Genomic DNA, 15,518 nt, shown 5'->3' on the forward strand with positions numbered 1-15,518 from the left:
TATATAAATAAATAAAGTGAGAAGAATGTCTATGTGAAAATAGATGTGTATGACCAGTGTGATATGAACATGTGAAAATGTGTGTGAAGAGTGATCAGGCTGACTAAAATGTCAGAAAAGGCTTGTGTCATTTCTAACCTTAGATAGATTATAATTAATATCCCCATAGTCTCCATATGTTGGACTATTAAAAAATAATTAATAAATAATAATGATGTAAGAGTAAATTATATTTCTATAAGCTTGTGAGGATAGTAAAAATTGATGGTACAGTGCCTATAGTGTCATAATTAATTGTGATCACAATTTGCAGTTACTTTATACTCATATGAACTGTACTACAGTGATGTATAGTGGTAATAATGATGATGGGAAAAACAATTAAAAAAATAATAAAGTATAATAAATGGTAAAGATTCTTTGACCAATATTAGTAATGTGATCAAATAAATGGGTTAAATGTGTAAATATTAACCCGTGATATGCACTTCAATGGGCCAAGTAGGCAAATAGTGTATTAAATTAATATACTTCTTATTAGACCTACATCCACAGGTCATTCCTAATTGGGGTGATAACAGACCCAAATATGACAGGTCGTGGTAGCCACTTCTACTTATGGTTTTAAAAAAAGGACTGAATACTTGCATTATTCAAAAAACATTCCAACTATAATTTCAGAGTTTTTTTCTGACAGAGTCTCAGAGACCAAAGTCTTCCTATGGAGCAGAAAGCAAACTATTAAAACTGTGATAATATTCCTTGTTATTCATAAATTGTCTCATAAAGGTACACCTATTGTCAAGAATCCAATCAGATGTGGACTCATAATCCTAAAAATATCCCTCAATGGATAAAATGTATACCTCCTTGATATATCTATGAGTGGGCCCTACGTGAAACAGTCTGTAGCCACAACTTTTGTTTGTGATTTTAACGATCAGCCAATAGGATTTTTCCTACGTCATTTAAAGGAACCTTCATTCTTCGCTTGGACTTCGTTTGAAGAGGATGGCTCCGCGTCGGCTGGATTGAAGATGGACCCGCTCCGGAAGGATGAAGATAGAAGATGCCGTCTGGATGAAGACTGCCGCTTGGAGGACCTCTTCTGCCCGGATCGGATGAAGACTTCTGCCCCTCTGGAGGTCCACTTGTGCCCAGCTGGGTGAAGACGTCTCAAGGTAGGGTGATCTTCAAGGGGTTAGTGTTAGATTTTTTTAAGGGGGGATTGGGTGGGTTTTAGAGTAGGGTTGGGTGTGTGGGTGGTGGGTTGTAATGTTGGGGGGTATTGTCTTTTTTTTCAGGTAAAAGAGCTGATTACTTTGGGGCAATGCCCCGCAAAAGGCCCTTTGAAGGGCTATTTGTAATTTATTATAGGGTAGGGAATTTTATTATTTTGGGGGGCTTTTTATTTTATTAGGGGGATTGGAAATTGGAAAAAAATTGTAATTCTTTTTTTATTTTCTGTAATGTAGTGTGTTTTTTTTTACTTTAGTTTATTGAATTTAATTGTAATTAATTGTAGGTAGTTTAGGTAATTTATTTAATGATAGTGTAGTGTTAGGTGTTAGTGTAACTTAGGTTAGGATTTATTTTACAGGTATATTTGTCTTTATTTTAACTAGGAAGTTATTAAATAGTTAATAACTATTTAATAACTATTCTACCTAGTTAAAATAAATACAAAGTTGCCTGTAAAATAAATATAAATCCTAAGATGGCTACAATGTAACTATTAGTTATATTGTAGCTAGCTTAGGGTTTATTTTATAGGTAAGTATTTAGTTTTAAATAGGAATAATTTAGTTAATTATAGTAAATTTATTTAGATGTATTTAAATTATGTTTAAGGTAGGGGGGTGTTAGGGTTAGACTTAGGCTTAGGGGTTAATAAATTTATAATAGTGGTGGCAACATTAGTGGTGGAAGATTAGGGGTTAATAAATTTAATATAGTTGCGGTGACGTTAGGGGCAGTAGTTTAGGGGTTCAAAAGTATAATGTAGGTGGCGGCGGTGTCCGAAGCGGAAGATTAGGGGTTAATAATATAATGTAGGTTGCAGCGATGTCGGGCGGCAGATTAGGGGTTAATAAGTGTAAGATTAGGGGTGTTAAGACTCGGGGTTCATGTTTTTTTTGCAGGTGTTAGGGTTTTTTTCAGCTAGCTCAGCCCCATTGTTTCCTATGGGGAAATCGTGCACAAGCACGTTTAGCCAGCTCACCGCTGACTTAAGAAGCGCTGGTATTGAGGTGAGATGTGGAGCTAAATTTTGCTCTACGCTCACGTTTTTGTGGATAACGCCAGGTTTAAAAAAACCTGTAATACCAGCTTTGTCTTAAGGGAGCGGTGGGAAAAAAAGGCTCGTTAGCACCCTGTTACCGCAAAACTCGTAATCTCAGTAAGAGGTTGTGGGAGGTGCCAACGGCAGTCTGTTCTCAGTTTAGTAAACCAAATATAAACCATCAATAAAATGTTATCACAAACTGGATAATTAATATTACAAGAAAGTTCACAACTCTGTTTGTTGCTACATATAAAATGTATTTGTACATAAACATAAAAATATACTCGTCACAGTTAAAAGTTAAAGACACCGGTAAACACAACCAAATGGAAATATATGCTGAGATAGGAACACTGTGGGAAAGCTATAACAGGACATTAAATAACCCCCAATCATAAAACCCTTGGATGTTGACTTATCTGAACTAAATAGGACACATTGTTAAGAAATATATTTGAGAGCATATAAATATACATAATCAAAGTTTGCAGCTACGACTAAATGCCCAATTGCAAGTCTACAAATATCTATATTGTGTTGCTTTGGTTTGTGGAAGCAGTTTTATAAGTTGTATTGGTTAAAAAATGAATCGGCATGTGTTTATTAAAGAGGAGCTGCGCCTCCGCATCTGTAACGTTTTGATAAAGAAATAAAGCTGATTGAAAAAAAAAAAAAAAAGTTAAAGACACCGGTGTCTAATTCAGGTTATGTAACCTTTATTCCTAGAATAATAATAAAGGCTAATATATTGCTATATGATTCCTAAAGTACAGGTTAATATTACCTTTAGCTATTGAGTGCAGATTATAATATGCCTAGTAAGTATCAATCACAAACAATAATTTTAGCATAAATATAAAATCTGATACAATATCTGATACAATATATGTTATGCTATCGGACACAATGATTCATTTGTTAAACCACATTTATCTTTATATATACTTTACATAGAGTAGTCTATGCAGCGTGGTGATTTAAAAGATGTGACGGATAAATCTGAGTTTGTTTATATATGTATCCACTTGTAATAAGTTAACATGGGTTTGTCCCAATGGCCCAATGGGATTTCCAGAGTGAAATAGATAATACCTTTTTTGTTCCTCAACGGTTAATCTATTTACCACAAATAAGATAGTACCTATCTTATAATAATTATATTGACTCAAAAAGTTGCCACCATGACACCTGGAAGAGAAACATACCCAAGGCGCAACTACTCAGGATAAGAACATACTGTACTGATGTAGATGAGTATGAACAACAATCGAAGATTCTCATTAATAGATTCAAACGGAAAGGTTATAATGGAAACAAAATAGAAAAATTAGTAGAAGATATTAAATATATAGATAGGAACATACTATTGCAGAAAAAAATGGAAACAAAAAATGTAAATAAAAATTATCTAAATCTAAATATACCATTAATAACTACTTATTCCTCTCAACATAAACTTTTTAAAAGAGTAGTTAACAAATACTGGCACCTTCTGTTAAAAGACCCTTTATTAGGACCTAATTTGGGGAAAAATCCAAAATTTATTACAAGAAAGCACAGAATTTTAAGAACATATTAGGCCCGAGTGATTATAGAAAGAAGAATATATCTATGTTTAGTAAAGGAATCAGAGATCTAGAAGGAAATAAAATAGAGGGTTTTTTCCCTGTCATTTCTGTAAGTCATGTAAATTCAGTAATAAACTAAAAAGTATTAGATCACAAAAAACAGGAAAATACTTTAAAATCAATGGGATAATTTGTTGCACAGATATAAATGTGATATATCTCATAAAATGTGAATGTAATCTAATGTATTTAGGTCAAACAAGTAGGAAACTTAAAGACCACATTAGAGAACATATTTTAAGTATAGAACATAATAGACAGGATACTGCACTCTATAAACATTTCTATGAAGTTCATTATGGCAATGTTGACAGTATGAAATTTTGGGGAATTAAAAAAGTAATGCAAGATGGAAGAAGGGGGAATATGGAGAAAAAACTTCTATGTCAGGAAGCTGACTTAATATACAACTTTGGGACTTTATTCCCTGCAGGTCTTAAAAGTGAATTAGACCTTAACCACTTGTTTTGATAATACATTATAAAATGGATATAGGAAAAATATATAAAAAATATGTTTGAAATAAATCTGCAAGTATATATATACCTTTGGGAATCTAACATATATATATATATATATATATATATATATATATATATAGAGAGAGAGAGAGAGAGAGAGAGAGAGAGAGAGGAATTTCTAATAAGTTGATAATCACAAATTCCAACCAAATGTGTCTAGATATTTCAAAATTCAGATAATTAAACAATATTTCAAAATTCAGATAATTAAACAGTATTATTTATATATATATATATTAATTATATATATATATATATATATATATATGTATATATATATATATGTATATATATATTTCTATATCCCATTATTATTGAGTTATGGTTAATTATAATATATACAAGAAAGTTCAACAGCTGTTTCTGTAAAGTTACAAATTGCTATGAGATAACAGGTTGTACCATATATATATATATATATATATATATATATATATATATAAACTATATGCAAGAGAAAATGTCTCAATTTCTCCAAGTTAGAAATGATACCAACTGGTGATAACTCCTATATAACTTTAGAGGAAGTCCCGAACTAAAAGAATGTTTATCCACCATGATTTGTATATGATGCACACCAAAGGATTAACATATTGGCCTTAAATAGAGGAGGAGCAGAGGACGAACTATCTTGACAAAGGCTCGTTGAAAGACGATACATGTTGATATCTTTCCTTGAGCTCCACATACTGTGGACTGTCTTTTAAAATTGCCAACCGTTTACACTCCCATAACCGCAACACCAGCAAGAAACTGACTGCTTTGTACACTATAAACAGTATAAGTGTACAGGTGGAGCGGTAGGAGTTTATTCAACAAACATCTACCAGAAGTATATTCAAAAGAGTGCGCACACTAAATACTTGGAAACCAAGGAGCTGATTGGCCAAGAGGAGAATCCCGGGTTAATCGAGCTGTCTGCTTTTACCTAACGTGAACAAACTAACCGCTGACAAGTGACACTAGAGAAAACTGGAAGACTCCACCGAGTAAGGTGTAGAGGACTCGATTCCTGCAGGTACTATCTTATTTGTCTTTAATTTTTAACTGTGACAAGTATATTTTTATGTTTATGTACAAATACATTTTATATGTAGTAACAAGCAGAGTTGTGAACTTTCTTGTAATATTAATTATCCAGTTTGTGATAAAATTTTATTGATGGTTTATATTTGGTTCATTTTACTAAATTGAGAACAGACTGCTGTTGGCGCCTCCCACGACCTCTATTTATTGTTTTAGAAAGGTTCTTCATGCAGTTGTCTCAGTTTGATTCTAGTGCCTTAATTATTTTTTTGGATTTAATTTCTCAGCAGATTTAGCTGTTGTTATTTTATCCCTCCCTCTCTAGTGACTTGTGGATTCCACATCTTGGGTATTATATCCCATACATCACTAGCTCATGGACTCTTGCCACTTACATGAAAGAAAACATAATTTATGTAGGAACTAACCTGATAAATTAATTTCTTTCACAGTGGCAATTGTCCATGAGACATACCCTATTTTTTGTGGCTATGATTTTTTGTATAAAGCACACTATTTTTTCCAGTTCCTCTTTTTGTATGCTTTTTACTCCTTTTTTACACCTCACTCTTGGCTACACGTTAAACTAAGGCATGAGTGAGGTGGGAGGTGCATTTATAGGCATTTTGAGGTTTGGGAAACTTTGCCCCCTCCTGGTAGGGATGTATATCCCATACGTCACTAGCTCATGGACTCTTGTCACTATGGAAGAAATGAATTTATCAGGTACGTTCTTACATAAATTATGTTTTTAAACACAAATAACGCATTTCCCCATTAGTAAGATATAGCGCAGTAAATGTATCTTTCAACACAAGATTCACATTTCTGAAAAGTCAAATATAATTTCACACACTGTCACTTTGCACACAATCAATGTGCATTGTTGGGATTGAAAATAAATTAAATAAAAAAGCACTATCAATACTTATTTAAGAACAAAGGAATACATACAATATTAACATTCTGGATTCTAAAAAATTATCAACAGAGTTAAAAATACATTGAATAATGTTACACATCTATTGCTAAATATTAAACTTTGAAATGTTTCAATAAACATTAACTAATGTGACTGGATAATATTTACTTTCTGAATATTAAATAAAATATATTTCAAATGTAAACAAAATAGCTTAATATTTAACGGATGCTGTATATTATATATGCGTCACATATGATTTACATTCCCATAAATTCTATAGAAAAGTCTACATGCCAAATGTAGTGATAGCACCCCTAGGAGGTATGTGTATGTAAGTTACAAAGATATGAATCCATCAACCATTAAGTAATGGCCAATCAGAGTTCATCACACAAACATGACTTGACTCAGTATGGCCTCACAGACATGCTAACAAAATTACAATATTTTATTCAATCAGATGTACAGATAAAATGTCCCATGGTGTATCTCATGTTGACTTCCCCATATAAAAGTCCATTACACATTGCCATTTTTGTCAGTTCTCTAATGCCTGTTTGTTGGTCAGGATGTCTACTCCCAGGTTCACTAGAGAGGAAAGTGCTGCACTGGTGTAAGCGGTTGAGGAGTTTTATCCCCACTTCTATGGGGCTCGAAGGAGGTTGACGACTGGGCCAGTAAAAAGAGACATCTGGGCATCTGTCACCATCACAGTTAATGGGATGGCAGACGTCAAGAGGACACTGGTGCAAATGTGCAAGAGATTTGGGGATATGAGGTTGCGGCTGCGGAATAAAGTCGGCCTCATGGGGGAGGGGACTCGTGCCCATCAGAGAGGTGAGGATCCAGGCCCACCCCCATGGAAACTTGTCCTCAAACCTTCTGAGGAGACATTATTATTATATCAGCAATAATCTCCAGTAAAATGTTGGAGTACTTATCTCAACAGTTGCAAACCAATTATAAATGTATTTACGTAGCAATATATTTATTAAAAATCAATATTTATTCCATAATTCTTGTTTAGTTATCTTTATAGACACCTTGAATTATATTTATGTAAAAACTAGATTATAAATAAATTATACACGCTTATTCTATTACAATTTTCTGTGCAAAGCAGATCATAAAATATATCTCTAAAAATGAACCTTACTCACAATAAATTGCTCATTAAGATGCCACAAAGGAGAATATCAGAACAGTCTATAATTAGCCAATAACTCTAATACTGAATTTATAACCATCAGAGAAATTGTATATTATTAACACAATAAAAAATTTATATGCAATTTCTAAGAGATTTCACAATAAGTAAGACTGACTTATAAATATAAAAGTACAAATTCTTTTCTAGTAAATAAAATTATTTAGCATCAATATGACTAGTTGTAAACTAGGCAGGACTATGAATATAAACTTAAAATATCAAATATCCCTTTAAATCACCAGCTTCAATTAAACTGTAGCAACAATTAATGTATTTGCTTTAAAATATTAAATTATAACCATTGTCATACATTACGGCATAACCAGATGAGAGTTCAGCTTTTTCAGATTAATCCAGTTCACCATCATAAATAAGAAAGGTATTTGCAATTTAGAGAATAAAAGGTTTAGGCCCAATGTTGCTTTCTGTAAACCAAGGCAGCAAGATCCGTCAGAGACTTAAAATTCAGCAGCATGTTCTCTTTTTTTCTCTCTGTGCATCAGACTTGATAAGTGATACTGGGAATGTATGGGTTTTAACAGTCAACCCGTTTGTCTGTTATACCAGTTTTTGTCCATTAGGGGGCAGCAGACATAGAAATGCAGTTTCATTATCAATACTGCTAACAGTTTACTATATATCTTTTAATTTTCAAATGTAAATTTAATATACTCACTATTTCTTATATAAGCAGACAAATATGTCCAATATGTATGGGATTAGTTAATACTATTTAATCTGAGTATTTTCATACTAAACATGAGTATACTACTTATATGGCACTAAAAAGGATACTAATACTTTCAGCATGGATCTAATTAATATTTTCTCAGTTTAATTTTTTTTTTATATTTTAATATCACATACATACCTTGTGAGTGGCAGTCTGATGTAATGTCATATAGCTATATTTACATTTAATTATTATCCCATATTAATATAAATATTGCATATCTGTGAAATTTAGACAAAAAAACTGCGCTTCCCAGTAAAAACTAAATTCCACTTATGGTCTTAGAGGAATCTAGTGTTATCTAATTAACCCAAATGGGAATATGATCAAAGAGAAATAAGTATAACGGGGTGTAGATATATTAGCCAATAAAGTGACTCTGTGCTTTGGCTTGAACAAAGACAACAACAGGCGATTAGCACCCAACCTTATACAATATAGAATAAAATAAAATAAAGGAATAGCAAGTTATATACTAGTCTGCATAACACCTGTTATATAGTTGAATAGATCATATAGCAATATACATGCCCATACAGACTAATAACAATAATACAGTTGAAAAAAGAGAACGAGGTAACAAGGGGTTAAAATACTTCCCAAGTTCAGTGTAGCGAGTGGATGCAGCTCCAGAGTGAGATACAGGGCTGTGTTCCTGATCATGAGAAGAGCTAGAAGACAAAAGAAGACACAGAGCGCATCCCACTCTAAGTGTAACACCGTTTAATGGAACTAAAATCAAAGTGTATAAATCACACGTACAAGCTGAACAAAATTTAAAAGCACTATCACCAAGTCCGAGTCCTTTACTCCTGATGCTTGTAGGTGTGTTCTCTGTCACCCCATCGGCTAAGTCCTCTGGAGAGCTTCCGGAAAGCCGTAAGGGGACTCGCCGTGTCGGGGGATACTCTGTAATCAGCACTAGAATTGCAGTGTCCCGGATATGGTGGTAGCACGGCCTCAACGCGTTTCCTCAGGCTGCGACCTGACTTTATCAAGAGGAAGTATAAATCAGTCTGGTTGTGTATCCTTTTTAAAAAGACCCGGGTCAGGCGCGCCTCCAGGAGAGATGATTTCATTGGCTGTAAGATCGTCAATGGCCTGAAAGCGAGGCTGTACAATCGTCTGTGTCTTTTTTGTAGTATCAACTGAATCAAATACATGCACAACATACATTAAGAATATTCATTCATAGAGTCAATTGCAATTTAAAATAAATTACAAAAGAGCTTACCCATTTGATTAAAATTTATAAATAATGACCATTTGGATAAATTGAAGAAAACATTTTTTACAGTGTATTTGATATAGATATACGAAATTTAACAAGGAAATTCTTGGATATTAACCTCTCAAAGTGTTATAGCATCCGTAAGATATACTCATTTCCAAGATGTAGTTGTAATGGGAGCTAACAGTAAACAATTAATACAAAAGATATAAATTTAAAATTGAATAGATAAATTAAGTTGGATGAATTCTTATATAAGCCAATATGGTGGATGATAAATATTAATTGATGACTGAGTAATTAATAACTATTAATTGTTAATTGATGACTGAATATAAAATGACGGTTAAAAAATCCATATAAAAAATTCATATAAAAAATTAATATAAAAAAGGGAACAATCTGGATATAAAATCTAAAAAGTTATATGCTGAAAGATTATATGTGAAACTATAAGTATAAGCAAGATGTCTCAAGAAGCAAATTCATTCTGTTAGGATGGGTTACTACATAAAGGCTTGTAAATCTAAATCTATGTTTAAACCTTTAACACTAGAGGTATTTAGACTTTGGAGTTCGTGAATCCAATAGGTTTCACGTTGTCGGAGACTCCTGAGCCTGTTTTTGCAATCTGTAGGAGCAATCCAATCTAACACCATAATACGTAATCCCGAATTGTTGGCATTATGCTGGTTTAAAAAATGATAGGGGACACTATGATTATTTACTTTGTTCTTAATATTATTGAGATGTTCACTAAAAATGAGGATTTACAGGAAAATTTGTGTTGTACTTTATATGACTTTTAGCCCTTTGCATCTTTAAAGGTGTCCCCCTTAATAATACGATTGCACATATTGCAATTTTTCATTCCACAAGGCCAGGTACCATTAGTTCTACTTAACCAATGTTTATTATCAGTAGATACTGGTTTTGGTGTTCCTTTAAACTTAGAAGGTGCTAGTATATTTTTGAGGTCCTTATTTTTTCTATAGGTCACAGTAGGTTTATCTGGTAAGACCCTACTTAGTATTGGGTCTAGGGTGAGCACTTTCCAGTGCTTTTTCAAAACATTTTCTATCTCCCTACTCCCCTGACTATATGTGGTAATGAATCTTATATTCTCCTTCTCCTCCAAATCCCGCTGAAAAGCCTTTTTTTTTTATTTGTTACTAGTATCTAGCATAGACCCCCTATCCATATTAGCCACTTTGTTTTTAACCTCCGCAAGAAGTGCTGGATCGTAGCCCTTTTCCTGAAACCTCTTATCTAAAATTGCAGATTCCATGAGGAAGTCATCTAAATGGGTGCAATTTCTGCATATACGCTGATACTGCCCTATTGGAATGTTCTGTTTCCATCTGGGCAGGTGTCCGCTGTCGGCCCTAAGGAAGCCATTTTTATCAGTGGGTTTCCTATAGTTGTGGACAGCAACTTTACTATCTTTATCCACAAATAAAACTAAATCTAAAAATTCTATCTGATCCCTTTCTAATTTGCTGGTGAATTTGAGATTTAGATTATTGTTGTTGATATGTTCAATGAAATTTACCACTTGTTCTTCCTTGCCTGTCCATATGATGATGACGTCATCTATATATCTGAAATATTTATATACATGATCTCTAAATGGATTATTAGACCAAACAAATTTATTTTCAAAATAATTCATAAATAAATTGGCAAAAGTCGTCCCCATCGCTGTGCCTTGTAGTTGTAAATAAAAATGTGAATTAAATTCAAAATAATTATGTGTTAAAATAAAATGAATACCCTTGGTAATAATAATATAATATTATTTTAATATTTAGTGTATACACTATATGATATGATTCAGGGCACACATTATATAGGCATTCATATATTAGTATATACTAGTCATATTTAAAACCCAGTTTGTATATCAGATGCCTGGAAAACAAAAGAATGTTATTTATTTTAAAATAAATTGGACATTTTAAATTGACCATATAGCTACTTACTCAATTCAGCAGATACTTATCTACTATGTTACTGTTAGGCATTTCTCTCAGATCCACAAATGTACATTTATACAATACTGAGGTACACCATATCTGAAAATTTTACATAATTTAGTTGTACTTTAAAATCTCAATTTTGATGCTTTCAACTCCCCCATATCACCAAGGGCATTTGGAGCTTCAACGTCTGTGGTTTGTGTATTTGGAACTCAGCATGTGTCAATTTGCACTAAGATAATAAATTATTAAATTGTTGGTCATCCTGGAAAGGTATCTCACATTGTAGACCTCTCGGCTGCTTATCCACATGGGTTCCTGTGATCTAAGTAATACATTTCTTAGGTTAAATTAATTTAGAGATTTCAATCTGGGAAGAATATACAATAATAATTCTTTATAAATTACCTCTCTTCTGAGACCATGATCAAAGGCTCTTGAAATGTGACATTATCTCTTATAGTTTGGGACAAATGTTTGTTCTTTAGAAGTCCTGTCTAGTTAAACTCTGAACAGCAGGAGGTTTGAATAAACATACTTTATTTCAGGTGTACTGGGGACATGCCAGGCTTGTAATGTGTCTCTGGCAACAGAAAGGGGGTTGACCTCACCCAATTCAGTGTTGAAAACAATGTTGTATCATGAAGCAAAACAATTGATATTAATAGCTTCCTATATGAATTAAATAATCAATATGATATCTGTGCACACTGCTTTCACAGATATCTCACCTTTTATATGACATAATTTGCAGCCCCCAAGTCCTTGCCCCCCTCCCAGCCCCCAGCTGATGGCCCTGAAACTCCTGACCCAGAGGCCAGTGCACCTCCAATCGATGACCTGGAAGAAAGTGGGACAGAAGCTGAACAAGGTAAAGATCAGACTTTATATAATAATTTAATATTTGAGTATATATTTAAGCAATGTGTATACAGTCATATTTTCAACATATATAGAATTCACAACAGATGTTAAGTTGGATGGTATACATCTGAATTTAGATTCATCAATCATCATATAGGAATAATGATCTTTATTGCGGAATCACGATTATGCTTCACAGAGATAAAACGGAAGTGCACATACGTGAACTCCCAATCCTCCGTCATTTTATCCATTGAATATCGATTCATACATAACTTTGAAATATTAATTTGCATGATCAAATATTTACAATCATTATATTCGAATATCGTAATACACAAACTGGTTAATTTCTTTGAAAAGGTTAGAAAATATACTTCACACACTACTGGATCCCAATAAATTCATAATCACGGATGTGCAATTACGCTTTTAATTATTACACAATGCTCATCGATAAAATAAATGCGCAGAGATGTAAACATGATTTTGCTGTTACAGTGACATTACTTTAGACATGCTGTTCAAATGTATACATTAATTTTGATAAATGTTACAAATACAGTTTCAAGATTCAAAAAGAAATTATCTATACTAGGAATCGAAACCCCCCCACAGATAAATGTCTAACAATTGATATCAATGCAAGAATACATAAAATGACTCAAAGGGACAGTCACCAAAAAATATTAATATTTAAAAATATACATGATCCCTTTATTTCATAATACTGTTTTATTTATACAATCACATTTTTTAGTAAATATTTATGAAATATGTGATTAGCTTGTATCTAAGCCATTGCACATTGACCCCTTAATTATTTCTTTTGTACAGGCTTGCATTTAGCCAATCAGTGCCCTCTCCATTGTGAATACATTGGTGTGGTCACAATGTTATCTGAATGGCACACCTTAACTTACACCCTCTAGCTGTTCAAAAGTGCAAAATGAATTGAAAGAATATATCCATTTCAAGGATATTGGTAATAGCATATGATCAGAATTTGTTTTATCTTTCAAAAAAGAATAACACGAGATCAAACACAAATTTATGTTACAAGTGAATTTCAAATTATGTCGCAATTGCATTCCCTATGTAATTAATGAACGTTGGATTCTAAATAAACTGTTCCTTTAACATAAGAGGCACACTTCAAATTATAATAAAATAACATGTGAGACTACCTAGGCTTAGGTTACAATTCCTGATAGCAACATAAATACACTAGTATTTTTAAGCTTATTCCATTAGAGGCAAAATATAGAAATCAAAATAAGGATTGGAATAAAAATATAGTATTCTTTGATTCACTGTCATTTTAACACATGGGGTCATTGATTCAACCTTCTAGTTGGATAGGGCCTTGATTAATCATTCATAAACATATATACCATTTTCATAATAGTTGTGATTAAGTTATCACTTAATGGCAAAAACAAATTAGGAAATTATCTATGCTCATTTATGCATATATTTTTCAAAAATTGATCTTACATGCATAATTAAGAATATGATTTACCTTGTCAAAATATTTAAACATGTATGATTGTTCATGTCATGGTTATGATTTTTACTAATGATATCCAATCTTGATTGAATATTTTACAGATATGGATGTTGGTGCTGGACCCTCAACCTCGGGGTTGTCACAGTCTGGTATGTCTCATTACACTTCACTCTTGGCTTACACATTTGTACATAACATTGCCTAATACATTCACATTGATCTATTTGAACATGGATCCTCTAATTAAATCTAAAGTGTATTTGAAAGGAAAAATTGTGATTCTGATATAGAATTACATTCTAATCAAAATCAGAATTTAGTCATAATCTAAGATATTCTTCATAATCTTGCTATTTTTATTTGAATGTAATCTTTGGGGACAGTGCCATTCTGTATTCAGCACCTGGGTAGTACTTGACAGTTGTTGGCTACATTTAGACTACAATCAGAAATTGGTACACAGGTATTTAACATTATCAAGGCAATCATCTTAATCTATTTAGTCATCAGTGATTACCTTGTTTCAAAGCTTATGTGGAGTGTCCATTAATATTTGCTCATATGACACACTCCCATATTATCCAATTAGTGAACTCTCATAAGTCAATCCACAGGCATGTGTCTAAAAGTAATCTATGTTGGTCACATTTAATAATGCACTCGAGATGTGATCCAATGACAAGTACATGACATAAGAGACGGACCTCTATGTCTTTTCTATATCAAATGCATATATGTGTATTGATATATATTATCAAAAAAGAGAAATGTAATATTGTAAAATCATAAAGATTAGCACATAATGGGGACTTTGCAACATATGCTTTTTAATGTATTTAACAAACGTTCAAGAAAGGTTCAATTGAACAAACATTATAGTTTCAAGAATCAATTCCAAAATAGTTGAAATTAGACTTATTTGAAATCAATTGATACCTTTAAAGATAGTCATTATTGTGACTTTGTCTAATTTGTGAGCAAAATAAATAATTACATATTTCAAATGATGATGAATATTAATTTGAAATGTAAATAATATATTTACAGATATGTATTGAAACAATTGTATTATATATTTCAGACGGACCATCCACTTCTGGGCATCACCCTGCCACACCTTCCTTACCTTCCCCCCCTATGAAGAACATATTTAATGTGTAATTGTTCTTCGAAATAGTATATTTTATTATAATCATGATTTATATTGAAATTAGTACAATGTCCCTTTGATATATTTTAATTCTGTTCTGTCATTTATATTAATTTTATTTTTGTTTATGTTGTGACTCAGCATGGTTGACGCTAGAGGCTCTAGCTAGATTGGAGGGAACCATGCTGAGTTGCCATCAGCAACTGGGAAGGATGCAGGACTACATGGTTCTGCAGCTTAATTGGCTTATACTTAATTGCATGCTCCGTATGGAGGCAAGGCAGCAAGTCCGGAGATGCCCCAAGGGAGCAGGAGTAACTCCTCTGTCCATTTTTATTTTTCTTCTTTGTTGCCTGTTGGCTCTGTTTTAAAAGTTATATTTTTATTATGTTTGTGCCTGTTTCACTTTGTTGTCACCTTATCAGATGGCTCCAAAGGGTCGATGTTGGCCTTTGTT

The 15,518-nt window shown here is 32.7% G+C and overlaps 1 long non-coding RNA gene across 1 annotated transcript; it reads left to right on the top strand.

Annotated features, from left to right (window-relative positions):
* The first annotated feature begins 12,340 nt into the window (after positions 1 to 12,340).
* Positions 12,341 to 15,023, top strand: LOC128655334 (uncharacterized). The gene is made up of 3 exons (XR_008401761.1): positions 12,341 to 12,408; positions 14,013 to 14,060; positions 14,993 to 15,023. It is a non-coding gene; the product is annotated as an uncharacterized LOC128655334 (long non-coding RNA).
* The last annotated feature ends 495 nt before the right edge of the window (positions 15,024 to 15,518 follow it).

Source organism: Bombina bombina, chromosome 4 (genome assembly GCF_027579735.1).
Source record: "Bombina bombina isolate aBomBom1 chromosome 4, aBomBom1.pri, whole genome shotgun sequence".
Lineage (NCBI taxonomy): Eukaryota > Metazoa > Chordata > Amphibia > Anura > Bombinatoridae > Bombina > Bombina bombina.